General features: G+C 36.8%; 1 pseudogene; it reads left to right on the top strand.

The window, feature by feature from the left end:
- The first annotated feature begins 1,701 nt into the window (after positions 1-1,701).
- On the top strand, positions 1,702-2,286 carry LOC141425723 (nuclear ubiquitous casein and cyclin-dependent kinase substrate 1 pseudogene; annotated as a pseudogene).
- The last annotated feature ends 11,522 nt before the right edge of the window (positions 2,287-13,808 follow it).

Below are 13,808 nucleotides of genomic sequence, written 5' to 3' on the forward strand. Positions count from 1 at the left end.
CTTACTTGTACTATGAACTAATAGTCAATGCCATGTTAAGAATTCTGTACAAGAATGGCTCAGTTAAGTTTTGGGCTGGCAGTTTTATTTCGATTTGTTGTTATTGGCTTACCATGAGTTCATACTGATGTTTTCTTTCTTTTTTCTTTTTTGACAGCAGTAGGGTTGGAACTCAGGACCTTGCACTTTGTAGGTAACCACTCTATCAATTGACCCTTGTCCCTAACCCTTTTTTTGCATTAGTTATTTTTTTTATCAGGTCTCACATTTTTGCAAAGTCTATCATCTATTGCAATCCTTCTACCTATGCTTCCATCATAGCTAGGGCCACAGGCACACACCATCATGTCAGGATTGTTGGTTGATAAACCAACTTTGTTAACTTTGTGCCTGGGCTAGTCTCAAACCAAGAGCCTCCTGATATCTGCCTCCCAAGTAGCTAGAATTACAGGCATGTACCACCATGCTTGATTCCCATGTCCTACATGAGCTTGTTCTAGAAACCTAACTAGGGGTGACAGGAGATGCTGGAAAAGACAACAGACAGAAGACAAAATATGCATAAAGCTGGGGCCAGGTAGGCTGGGCACTCAATGGACACACACCAGCCTCCTCCACTTCCAGTGAGTTTATTATATACAGCGGCAACAAGAGGTGGAGAGGTGATTTTTGGAGTAGGGGGTGTGACATTATATTCTTCAGGAACAGGAGGAGCCTGTGACAGTTTCTCTCTGAATGTAAACATCTTAGGAAAAACAGCTGTACTGCATCTTGCCCACTTCTGCAGCTGAGTCTGTGCCAACTCAAGCATGCAATTTATTGGGAATAACTATGCTTGCTCCTTTCTGCGGTTTGGGGCTGTGCCAAACTCAAATTCACAGCTTATTCGATATACCTGTTGGCTCCCCACCCCTTGGCCATACCTCATGTGGATCAATTCCTTTGCTGCTCTGTCAGCTGTGAAAAATCTGGTTCTTACCATTCACCACCCATTCACTTAGTTTATCAATTATAGAATCCTTACATAGGATTATGAACTTGTGCCCCCATTAGAAACAACATTATGAACAAAAGTACAGTATCAGTGTATCATTTCTTTTACCTTTACTCCTGCAGGTTCCATTCATAGATATATGTTTATATCTACATGTTATAGATGTATGTTTATGCATAGGTTGGTATACAAACATAGTTCTTTTTGCTCTGTCAGTTGAGAAGCCCCAGTAGTGGCAAGCAAATCCAGAACCCAATGTTGGTTTCTATAACCATCCACAATAAAAGGAACCAGTGCTCTTTGAGGAAATGGCTTACATGAATCAATGCCATCTTTTTCTTGGGGAGGACTTGACAAATAGACGAATGGAGAGGAAGAAAATTAATGAGTAGACTCATCAATATTGAAAGTTGGTATATGAAACATTTGGATCACAAAAAATGCAGAAAAGTTAGATTTTTGAGAGTAATGATGGACATTTTTCTTACTTTGGGATGCCTAATTCACAGCATTAAAAACCTACAAACGTACCAAACATTTAAATTTAAAAGCTAGTCGGCTGGTTTGATTCATCCATTTTGAAGAGACCGGGGAGCGGCGGGCTTGTCTGATCCAAGGACCCCAAACCGGCGGTAGCGGCTCCATCGGCCGAAGTTCGGGGGGTGGGGGAGGGTGGGGGGGGGTCGCCGAGCTCGCGGAGTGGGGGCGGTCCTGGTCTTTGGCTTCTCGGCTTGGTCCTGTTTTGACTGCAAACATGTCTCGGCCTGTCAGAAATAGGAAGGTAGTTGATTATTCACAGTTTCAGGAATCGGATGATGCAGATGAAGATTATGGAAGAGATTCAGGCCCTCCTGCTAAGAAAATTCGATCATCTCCCTGAGAAGCTAAAAATAAGAGACGATCTGGAAAGAATTCACAAGAAGATAGTGAGGACTCAGAAGAAAAAGATGTGAAGACCAAAAAGGATGATTCTCATTCAGCAGAGGACAGCGAAGATGAAAAAGATGATCATAAAAATGTACGCCAGCAACGGCAGGCAGCATCTAAAGCAGCTTCTAAACAGAGAGAGATGCTTATGGAAGATGTGGGCAGTGAGGTTCACTCCATAAAAGGAACCAGAAAGTCCTCCAGAAAAGAAGACATCTGCAAGTCCCCCACCTGAGAAATCTGGGGACGAAGGGTCTGAAGATGAAGCCCAGTCTGGGGAGGATTAAAAGTGATAATGGTTTGGGGAGAAGTTTTATTAAAAATAGAAGAAAAGAAGAGGAAAAGAGAGCCTACTTAAGATAGAACATGGTTTTGGCTATGGCTTGAGTTACGGGCTTACAATGCTTTTTTTCATTTGTTGAAAATAACCTTCTCTCTTTCTCTCTCTGAAAATCATTATATGTTGAAGTGTTTAAGTTACCTTTTTGTCTGTTAGTCTTCTCTTTGCCACCCCTCCCCTCCTTTTCCCAATGAAAGCCATGTTAAATTAATCACTGGATTGACTGCTTCATCTTTTTTTTTTTATTGGAAGGTATACCACAGTTGTAAAGCAATAAGATTTGAGGTGAACACTATGGAAACTTTGTTTTCTTTTGTTTTGTTTTGTTTTTGCTAAAGAGTAGCAAGTTAAATAGTAATCAAAATACAAAAAGGTGTTAGTTAAAAATTATTGCTTCTTCCTCTGCCTGAACTTTTAAAAATCATTTGTCGTCTATATGAGTTTATATGTCTATATACATAAGTATAACTGTCTAAAAAAATCATGACTCTAAACTTCCACTGATGAAGCAGGTAGGAGATAAAGATGAATTCTGAATTGTTACTAAAAGTACTCATATTTTTTACCTTGGGCATGGGAGGGAATGGGGTTGGCTGATCTTGTTTGGGGTATGGGTTTTCTTTTTTTATTTCATCACTTGTTATCTCAACAAGACTTGGAGCCAGTGATCCTTTCATTCTGCTTCAGTCTTTAAGGAGCTTAAAAAATACAGGGGCTGCCAAACTGAATTCACCCTTGATTTCATATTTCATTCTCTAATGCTTCATGTTTTTAAAATGTATAGTATGTATCCTGTTTTTTGGATAAGATTTTACCAAGGATCAAAAAAAGCAAAAGACACCTTAGAGTTTAAATGGCAAGATGAATCTACATAACACAGTGAATTTCTTCTCATACTGACAATGTTTAGGTTTTACAGAAATAAAATTTCAGTTAATGTGAAGCTCAGTCACAAAGGGTTGAGATTTTTTTCCTTTGTTAAAACAGAGTTGAAATTCTTTTGTGCTATAAATGTGCATTCAGATCCCATGAACCACGCTGTTATTATTTGGGGATAGAATATTTTTCCTTTTTACACCCCAGTCTTCCCTTTTCTTTGTAGAAACATGATATGAAGTACACCTCTCTGCTTCCTGCTGCTACACAGAATGCCACTGCATACCCTGTCCCTAATCCCTACCAGTTCTACTAGAAGACACTATTTTTCTGGCTCTTCACTTACTGCCCAGATGAGAAGTATAATGAATGCTGCTTCTATACTATTGAGTTTGTTTTTGTCATAGTTTGCTTTTGCTTAGGGTCTTTTTGTCTGACCCTCTATCTACTGTTTGTGTTTCTTAAAGCAGAAGACAGACTCAACAGGATTTCATAAAACATGCATTTTACGATGCCCCTGTGCTGTTGAAAACAGACTTTTTACATGCCTTAGGAAAGCAGCTGGGAGATAGATCTATAGGTTTGATCTTCCATATCCTGATACCGTGAGCTAATGGGAGCAAAGTTTAGAGGTCCTAGTATGCCAATAAACTGAAATTTTAATGAAATTTAGTTTCTGCATTTTTCCTGCATTTAATGTAGATTTCCTTCTCCAATATCCTACTTTTGTAGTTTTTTTCTTTTAAGTTGACAGCATGTTTTTCTCAGACAATGTGGCTTTCTTGCAGGTATTCTTAGGACAAAGAGTTATTTTAGGAATATTTTTACTCTGGTTTTTAAGACACTTTAAAGAACATTCTTAACTCTTGACTTTTTTTTTTAAAGACAAAAAAACAAAAACACCCAGTGGCAGAGAATTATTTCATTGTTGCACTGTGTGTTAAGGAATGAGTTAGGAAATTTAGTACATGACCAAAAATACAAGACTTGAACATAGCAGAGTTGGATTATTATCTACATGATGGTTAAATTGATACTTGTGAACTTTGTATTGAGGGTATTAAGGATTACTGTGTTTGCTTCATTGGAGTTTGTTCGGGTATCCATTTTTAACAACAAAAAAGTCTTTGTGTTCATAAAGTAAAAAAAACCTACCAGTGTTGCCAAAAAGTCACTTCTATTTTTTAGGGGTTTCTATGTAAGTCTTGCATTCCTAGTAACATTTTGGCTTTTCTTAGGCTATGTTTCATGAGGATGTGGAGAGAGGTCTCTTTTTAAACTTGCCTCAATTTTTTTGTGTAATTCTCTTTATACATTAATTTGTACCAACATCTCTGTGATGTATGCACATACTTTTATGCGTTTGATTGGGCTTTTTGTTTAGGGTCCCTTTTAAAACTAATTCATTAGATAAAATATATATTCTCTGTTTTCCATATGCTGGATGAGGATCCGTGTCCTCAAGTGATATGGGCTCTGAATGACTTGTTTTCTCCACTTATTATTGATCATTTAAGATACTCTAGTCTTCCCCTCAGATCATGCATGCAAATAGGACAGTTACGATAACTCAACTGGAAACAGATGCTCAGTAGTCAGGCTTGACAATGACATCAGGATGCTTTACAGCTATAAGCCAGTAGTGACTAGCCATTAGCGCCTTCCTTGACTTAACTCCCTCTTTTTTTTTTCCTAGTGTGCTGATGGTGAGGTGGCAATAGTATTCACTGTCTTATTTTGCAGTGCTCAGGAAGAGGGTCATTAACCTTGAAGGTGCTTGTTTATGTTACCTGAATTCTCTAAGTTAGCTCTGCTAGGTTTACCTCTAATAATATAGATCTCAGCAGCTATGCTGCCTGAAACTACATTCTAGTTCTTCAGATACTTTTATTCAACCTTCCTCCCCCAAATAGAAATGGGTAGTTTCTGTCCTGCTGGTTTTAGCCCTCTTCATCTCAGATCAGAATTGAGGGAGTGGGCCCAAAGGATAAATTTTAATTTCAGTAATGATAAATTTGTCCTGCTTTCTAAAATGCCCTCTCTTTTCATACCTCCCAATTCCATATTGATTCCATAAAGGAAAACTAATGAGTGTTTCCTCCTTTAAGGAGGCAGTGAGAGGAAATCTTTTGATCTTGAAGAATAGTCATTTTGTTCTCTTGAAGAAGCTTTGAGAGTGACTTTTTTCACAATAACTGGTTTGCCCCAGTTCAGTCATCAAATTTAATACTTACTCTTGGTATTGGTTTGAATAGCATTTTCTTACAGATAACAAATTGAATGGATTGAGGTTATAATCTAATAAAATTTTATGCTAGTGAATATGGTCATCTACACTGAACTTGACACTTTCTTACAATTGTTCTTTTCATATCCATGAACATTCAAGTAACAAGTGGATTTATGAGTGTTGATTGGGGAAAGGAAAAGTGCTTTTTGTTAAACAGTTCAGTTTAGGAGCTGCTGTGAGTGTTAGAAAGGCAAGACAGGAAAAGCTTTATAAAAGATCTTAGACCACTGTTGCTGTTGTAAAGTGTGATTGGCAGTTTGTGTGGTTCTTTGCCTACATCACCAGTAGTTACACTGAAAAGAAAAAAATCTCACCTTAGGAGTTTGGAAAGGAAGAAACAGGCTATGGCCTTTATAACATTTAGACTGAGGTCACTTAAACAGAAGCAATACACATTTCTGGCTTGGGGGTAGAAATGTGTCCTTTTCCCTGTGGATGAAGCTGAGTTTACTTGCAAATCAAGAGTTGGTTTATTGTTTGAATTTTGGAACATCAAGTTGTTGATAGCAAAGTTTAATTTTCAACCCATTTTGCCTTTGTGTTGGATTAACTCAATACCTGATTCTTTTTAAATATTAAATATGTAAATTACACTTTTGTTCAAAGCCTAATTCACACAATTCACAGTGGTGCTGATCGTAATAACCACTATTGGGAAAAACCCCATATACCTGCCTGTTGCCATGCCAATAGAGTGACTGAACTGATGACATCTGTTTGAGCATGCTCTGTGTGGCTAGTAGAATGCCACCATTGTGCAGACACTTTGTACATCAGGGGTAAGGGAGGGTCTTCTAGATTATGGGGGAGGGTAAAATTGGGACTTTTTGTTGTTCCCTTTTTGATGAGGTTGGGGTATAGTACTTGGCTTATGTCCTAAAATGAGATGTATAAAAACTCCTCAAGTATTGTGTGTGTGTGTGTGTGTTTGTACATTTCTGGCAGTTAAATCTTTGTTTTCTGGAAATTAGTGATTTCTTTTTTTTCCTCCAGAAGTATTTGTTAACAAAATTTGTAAATAAGAGCTCTACTAGTCTGTTCACCATGAACGTGTTGCAGCAAACCTTTATACCGAGTTCCTGAGAGACTTAAGGAAAGACTTAAGACTTGCCAGGTTAAGCAGCAGCCAAGTTCTCAGTAATTGTTTGACTTGATTCATCTTTTAGACTTCATTTTGCCAGCTCTAAAACTCCCCATCTTCCTTGATTTTAGTCCTTAATCTTTTCAGTTCTGAGCAGGGAGGGTAAAAGAGGAACCTGCTTAACTGCATTAACTAATTAGTCTGTGGTCTGAGACCAGGGCATCCCTTTCTTCATACTGCAATGCCACTAGATACATGATCAGATGCCAGAGGGTTGGGCATTCTTGCAATACCTTAACAGTGCTGAAATCTGCAGCATGGTACTTAAGGAAGTTAAAGTTTGAATGTAACCACTTTATTTAAAAGTTTTTTTCTTTAATTTAAATGAAATGGGGTTGAAGTGAACATGGTTTTGTTGACCATGTTGTGAATTATAGATACAACATGCATTGGTAGAATTCATGTGATGGTCTTTTGTGATACCTAATTTTTACCTATCCCAGTCTCTGTATGTATCTGCATAGACAAAGAAAAAACAAACTCCTGCTTTGCTTTTATTGAAGGGTTTCCAGGACTGCGTGTCTGCTCCTGAGCTTTGTTTTAAGTATGTGTATCCTTTGCTTGTATTTTGTATTAAAAAATAAGAATAAGAACCCCTTATTGTTGAGCATGTTGGCATTGTCCCCTTTATTATTTTTTTTCCTCTTTTGGGGACATATGAAGCAAGTTATTCTTTTTCTGTATCTTTTTTCTTTTGTAAACTTTTTTTTGTTTTGTTTAAAAATGGCTTTATAAAAGGGCTTTTATAACCCCCCAAAAAAAATAAATAAATTTAAAAGCTAAACTTTAAATCTATTAGAATAATATTTGGGATGATCTTCTAATCCTGTGATAGATGAGGATAGCTCAACCTGAAAACATGGAAATATCATGGGAAAAATTACAGATTTGATGACACTTAAAATAATCCTTTAAAAAATATAAACATCAGAGATGAGAGAGAATTTTTGTAACACCCCAAATCATCAGATTGTTAGAAAATACAAAAAAATTCTCAAGTCAACAATAAAATATAGAAAGCCTTTTAGAAAATAAAAGGCAAGCATTAGAAATAGTCATTTGCAGATGTGAAGACTGGGTGGTATTTGAAGAGATGTGCAGGTTCATTAGTAGTCAGAAAAAAACAACAGTACTACTGATGCAATTACTGTCCTCCTGGTACATTCTGACAGGAATACGTAGGTCCATAGGCTCACATTATTATTATTACTATTAGTAGTAGTAGTAGTATAACATATTGGAGTTGGGCTTAGCAATGATAAAGGGAGAATTAATTGAAAACATAAGATGGGCCTTGCATGAACCCAGACTATACTGTATCATAAGTGACCCTAACAGAGAAGATGCATCTTACTACTTTGAGTCTGGGATTGAAATTTATAATGCATCACCAAATTAAAACATGATTTAAAAATGTTAAGGAACAGGTCAGTACAGAAACATATTTTTCTTTTGGTATACTCAGGCACCATCCATTCAAAGCTGAAAAATAAAACCAAGTCTGATTGCTGCCAAACAACAGAAATTTAGAAGATGGCTGACTCTTTCTGACTGTCCTTCATGGTGGACTAATTCCAGAACAAATTGCTCAAGACAACATCTCTGACATTTTAGTCAAAAACGAAATCAAGTACCTACCTCATTTATGCAGAAAAATTCCGAGTTTTATCCTCAGCAATGTACTATTTTTCTTTAAATCAAGAATTTCCTATGCTTTGTGTACAGAAAATATACAAAGAATGCAAGCAGTTCAGTGTCTTGCTTTTCCAGTGTTTGGCCACAAACAGAACTAGAGATAAAGCCCCTTCCAGCAGGCAGAGCTGGACTTCTAACTAAGGAATTTACTTCTATTTGAGACAGTGCTGAACAAATGGCTATGAGGCAGTCTAGAATCAGGGAAAGTCTGGGACTCATAGAAAAATATTACATCTCATATTAACCATGCTTTGGCTCAGGAACCACTCATGTCCCTCTCCCACTCATTGATTATTGGATGGGAATCACCTGGTTCTGCCCTTCTCCTAGATTATCTTAGATTAGTTTTAAAAGTGCCTGAGAAAGAAAACTCTTTCTCTTGGCTGGTAAACACAACCTCAGCCCACCATGCTCCCCCTTGTATTTCCTTTCCCTAACATTTAATAAACTGCATTTACACCCATGTGTCCTGCCATGGATTCTTTGATGAGGGACAAAGAATCGGAAGTCTTCTTTTTTTATTCTGGTTCTTTTTTTAATGTTTATTCACTTATTCATATGTGCATACATTGTTTGGGCCATCTCTTCCCCCCACCCCTGCCATCTTCCTCTCTCTCCTACCCCCCTCTGAAGTCTTCTGATTACAGACTGCACCAGTGCCCTTAACAATTGCACCAAAAATCTGTTGGGCCTATTGTCTTAAACTTTCTAGCAGGCACTATGGATTCTGTGTCCTTACTCGTGTGGGATTCCTTTTTGGAAGCCCCTTTCTTTATCCTCCATTTGTGAATAGTAGTTTTTAATTACAATTCCCTTGTATTGTGATGACTAAATTTTAAAGAAGAATTTGATACTGAGGCATTTTAATATATTCAGTCAAGGAAAACATTAGAAGAAGAGTGGATGTAACCTCAAGATTGTGGACTCTGAGGAATGTTGCTGCTTCATTTCTCAAATATTTCAATTGTGTCTTTGATATGAAAATTTTTGAAGCTGTTTCTATAATTAGGGTTGTATTGTGTTTTAGCTATATTCATATTTAGACTCTTATAAATGTAGGCTGGTAATTATGTATGTCAGTCCAAAATATAAGATAAAATATACTAGAAATTCCAATCATGTAAGCATGGGAGTTGGTAATTGGTATTTGAACAGGTCTTCACCTGAGGATGAGAAATGTTAGTGGCAAGCAAGATGTGAACATAGGAAGAATGTCATTGACAGGTAATCCCATTGGCCCAGGTTAGTTCCAATAATGATCCTAATCCAATAAACTGGATTAATAAGATTTTTTGCTGGAGCTTATGATATGATTTAATCAATCAACAGTAAGGTCTAAACTGTTTATTTCCTTAAACCTTTATTTTAGCTAACTTTGCTGTTATTTTAATTTCTTATAACTAAATAAACGTTATCTTGACAAAAACAGGGCTGGAAGATGTGGCGCTTGCTTCCTTCTTGTCAAGTTCACAGAATTCCAAAGAATTTTTTTCTTATTGCTATTGTTCAATTAACTGCCACATCATTTTCTTTTTAAAGCAATGCTATTTGTTATTTTATATTATGTTTTACCTTTCTGCAAATACAGAAAAATGTCATACATTTTGACATATGTTTAAGAGAAGTTCAAAGTAAATAATTTTACTCTTTTTAGTAAAGGCTGCTAATGAAATGAATAATCAATGACCACTTAATATTTATTCCTTTGAGAAAATGTTCAGATGCACTAATTCATATGAGAAAAGGTCTTATTCAAACCACATGAACCATTTTTTAATAAGTAAAATATGAAGGTGCCTCTGTCTTTGAAAACGTTTGGTGAAATATTTCAAAATATCTACAGGATTTATCAGATAAAATGTTGCAGGCTAGAATAGTAGACAATAAAGTTTAGGATTTGTGTCAGGGAGTGAGGTCTGAGTGAGAAAAATATAACTGCTTCAAATATTTCTTCTGTGCCTTTCTTTTCTCATTCTCATGTTCCCACTAAATGGAAGTTGCACCTTTGTGGTTGTCTCCCAGTTCTTGAGTATTATATTCCAACTTTTTCACTCTTTTTAACCTCACATTGTTAATTTTGAAAGTTTGCTTTCAATCAACCTGTTCTTAAGCCCAGAGATTGTTTTCTCAGTCTGTCCAGTTGTTTAATGAGACCATCAAAAACATTAATTACAGTTACAGTGTGTTTTATTTCTAGAGTTTGTTTTTAATTCTTTCTTAGAATTTCCATCTTTTACCTTATATTTCTTACCTCTTTTTTGTGTTGTCTACTGATTCTTCTAGCTTGTGTAAGTTGTTTTCAATTCACAGTCCAATCATTCCAACATCTCTGCCATATTTGGGTCTGACTCTGATGTTTTTCCTGCCCTCTCAAGATGATCTTGCTTTCCAATATTCCCTCTAGTTTTTCGTTAAAAGGAAAACATGGTGCATTGGTGAAAGGAAATGTGGTAGAGTCCTTTGTGATGCAGTGGTCAAGTTGATCAGGGAGGGAAACATTGCATAGCCCGTGATTAGGCCTCAGACTTTTTATTCAGAGCTTGTGCCATGTGGCTGTGAACTTCCCAAGTGCTGCAGAGGACTGTTTCATCCCCTTGTGTAGTACAGGATGGCGACAGGTCATAGAACAGGGGATTTCCCTTTTCCCATGTTCATTAGATTCTGGAAAAACCTCAGTAGGTTAGATCTGGTAACATAAGTCATGCACCACATAACAGTATTTTGATCAATGACAAATTGTATGTAGGATGGTTGGTCCATAAAAGTACATACAGTTGAAAAATTTCAGTCACCCCCTGGTATCATAGTCATCATAAAATTATATTGGAAACTGAAAGTTACATATGAGAACAGAATCTGGAAGTCCTAAATCTATTAGTATTTATTCTTTTGTTATGTGTATTTTTGTAATAGAATTTTACTGGTTTCATAAAATTAGTTGAATATTCCAGCATCTTTTTTCCTCTCCTGTTTGCTGGGACAGATCAATAAAGAGTAAGCATTTATCCTTTAAATATTTAGTAAAAGTCACAAAAATTAGACTGGGCCTAGGGGGTCTTATGATTCTTCTAAATAGTACCTGTGTTTTAGTTCTCTGCATTCAGGCACAATAAATGATTTTTGGCACCACAACAAAATAAAATAGACATCAAGATATAACTCTGGGGTTTTGCACATGCTACTTCTCTTTCTGTAGTGTTATTTCCACACATTTAGCTGTGTAACTCATTATTTTTAGTTTTCTGCGACAGATTTGTCTGCAATCAACAGCTTCCACCAGATAGTGGTGATCATGTGTTATAAAGACCTTCACCATCTCTAGCAATAACAGAAATTCAAATTAAAACCACACTAAGATTCCACGTCATCCCTGTTAGAATAGCCACCAACAACAACAGGTGTTGGCAAGGATGCGGGGAAAAAGGAACCCTCTTACACTGTTGGTGGTAATGTAAACTAGTACAACCACTCTGGAAAAAAATTTGGAGGCTACTTAAAAAGCTGGACATCAATCTACCATTTGATCCAGCAATACCACTCTTGGGGATATACCCAAAAGACTGTGACACAGGTTACTCCAGAGGCACCTGCACACCCATGTTTATTGAGGCACTATTCACAATAGCCAAGTTATGGAAACAGCTAAGATGCCCCACCACTGACGAATGGATTAAGAAAATGTGGTATCTATACACAATGGAATTTTATGCAGCCATGAAAAAGAATGAAATTTTATCATTCGCTGGTAAATGGATGGAATTGGAGAACATCATTCTGAGTGAGGTTAGCCTGGCCCAAAAGACCAAAAATTGTATGTTCTCCCTCATATGTGGACATTAGATCAAGGGCAAACACACAAGGGGATTGGACTTTGAGCACGTGATAAAAGCGAGAGCACACAAGGAAGGGGTGAGGATAGGTAAGACACACAAAAAGTTAGCTAGCATTTGTTGTCCTTAACACAGAGAAACTAAAGCAAATACCTTAAAAGCAACTGAGGCCAATAGGAAAAGGGGACCAGGAACTAGAGAAAAGGTTAGATCAAAAAGAATTAACCTAGAAGGTAACACACACACTCAGGAAATTAATGTGAGTCAACTCCCTGTATTGCTATCATTATCTCAACCAGCAAAAACCCTTGTTCCTTCCTATTATTGCTTATACTCTCTCTTCAACAAAATTAGAGATAAGGGCAAAATAGTTTCTGCTGGGTATTGAGGGGGTGGGGGGGAGAGGGAGGGGGCGGAGTGGGTGGTAAGAGAGGGGGTGGGGGCAGGGGGGAGAAATGACCCAAGCCTTGTATGCACATATGAATAATAAAACAATAAAAATAAGACCCTGTCTTTCAGAAAGCCTTCCTTGACCTGAGATCTGATTTGGGTGTTATGTGAGTACACAGACTCCTCTACTTCTGTTCTTATAGTTCCTATCACACAATATTGTCATTCATGGTAGATTCATCAATGTTCCACTAGTCCGTAATCAACTTGAATGGAAATATTGTCATTTTTTTGGTTCCTCATAGATTAACATTTATTAAGCCCTTAAAATATCAGCTAAATAAAATAATTATTTTATAACAATATAATTGGATGTAGTATTAAGGGACCAAGTGGTTGGTTTTCTACATGCCTCTGCTTGATAAGACATTTGTGAGATTTTGTTTCCTTGTGTACTTTAAGCAGATAATCACTACCAGCTAGTGGCAATTGCATGAATTACAGCTAATAGCCCCAGACTCACAGTTAGAGTGTTCTTTTAAGCCTGTAGTTCTCACTTCAGAGAATGGAAATCAGACTAGTGGAGAAACGGGTAGCAAGTACAGTGTTTTTAAAATAAATAAATGCTAAAAATAGCACATTGCTAAAAAATATTCTGAGAAAATTCAGTGCTAACTCCACAATCACATATTTTACTTGCATTCTTTCATAATCCAGATATTCTTTTAAGATATTTTGTGAGGTGAATACATATTTATTATTGCTATATATCTCACTGAATTGGATTTCTCATCATTATGAAGTATCCTTTATCTCTACCAAGTCTTCTTGCTTCAATTTCTACTTTGATATTAATGTAGTTACACCACTTGCTTCAGATTATTATTTACATAGTATGTCATGTTTCTATTGCTTCACTTTCAATTGATCTGCATCGTAGTATTTAAAGTGTGTGAGTATCATTGTGCTCTGCTGGCCCTGTGTCATATGTCAGGCATTCTCTGGATGTGGTCGTTCCTGTCTCCTCTGAGAATCATTAGTTCATAGGCTAATTGGCCTCCAGAACTATCTGTTGCTTTCATCAATGGGTGGCATCATGTTCTCCTGGTTTAGTCCAAAATTGTGGTACTCAAGGATTCAAGGATGTTTATCCCTTGTGCAAATGGGGTGTTCTTTTTCTCTGCATGAACTCTTTTCTTATGATTGTGTGGGAAGACAAGGTGTCACCAGCATTGAGAGAAATAACATGAGAGGGATATGCTTGAAATGTGCCTAATTATAGAAAGTATGTTGTGTTCTATACTGGAAGATTAAATTTTATATCT

Source organism: Castor canadensis, chromosome 8, assembly GCF_047511655.1.
Source record: "Castor canadensis chromosome 8, mCasCan1.hap1v2, whole genome shotgun sequence".
NCBI classification, from domain to species: domain Eukaryota; kingdom Metazoa; phylum Chordata; class Mammalia; order Rodentia; family Castoridae; genus Castor; species Castor canadensis.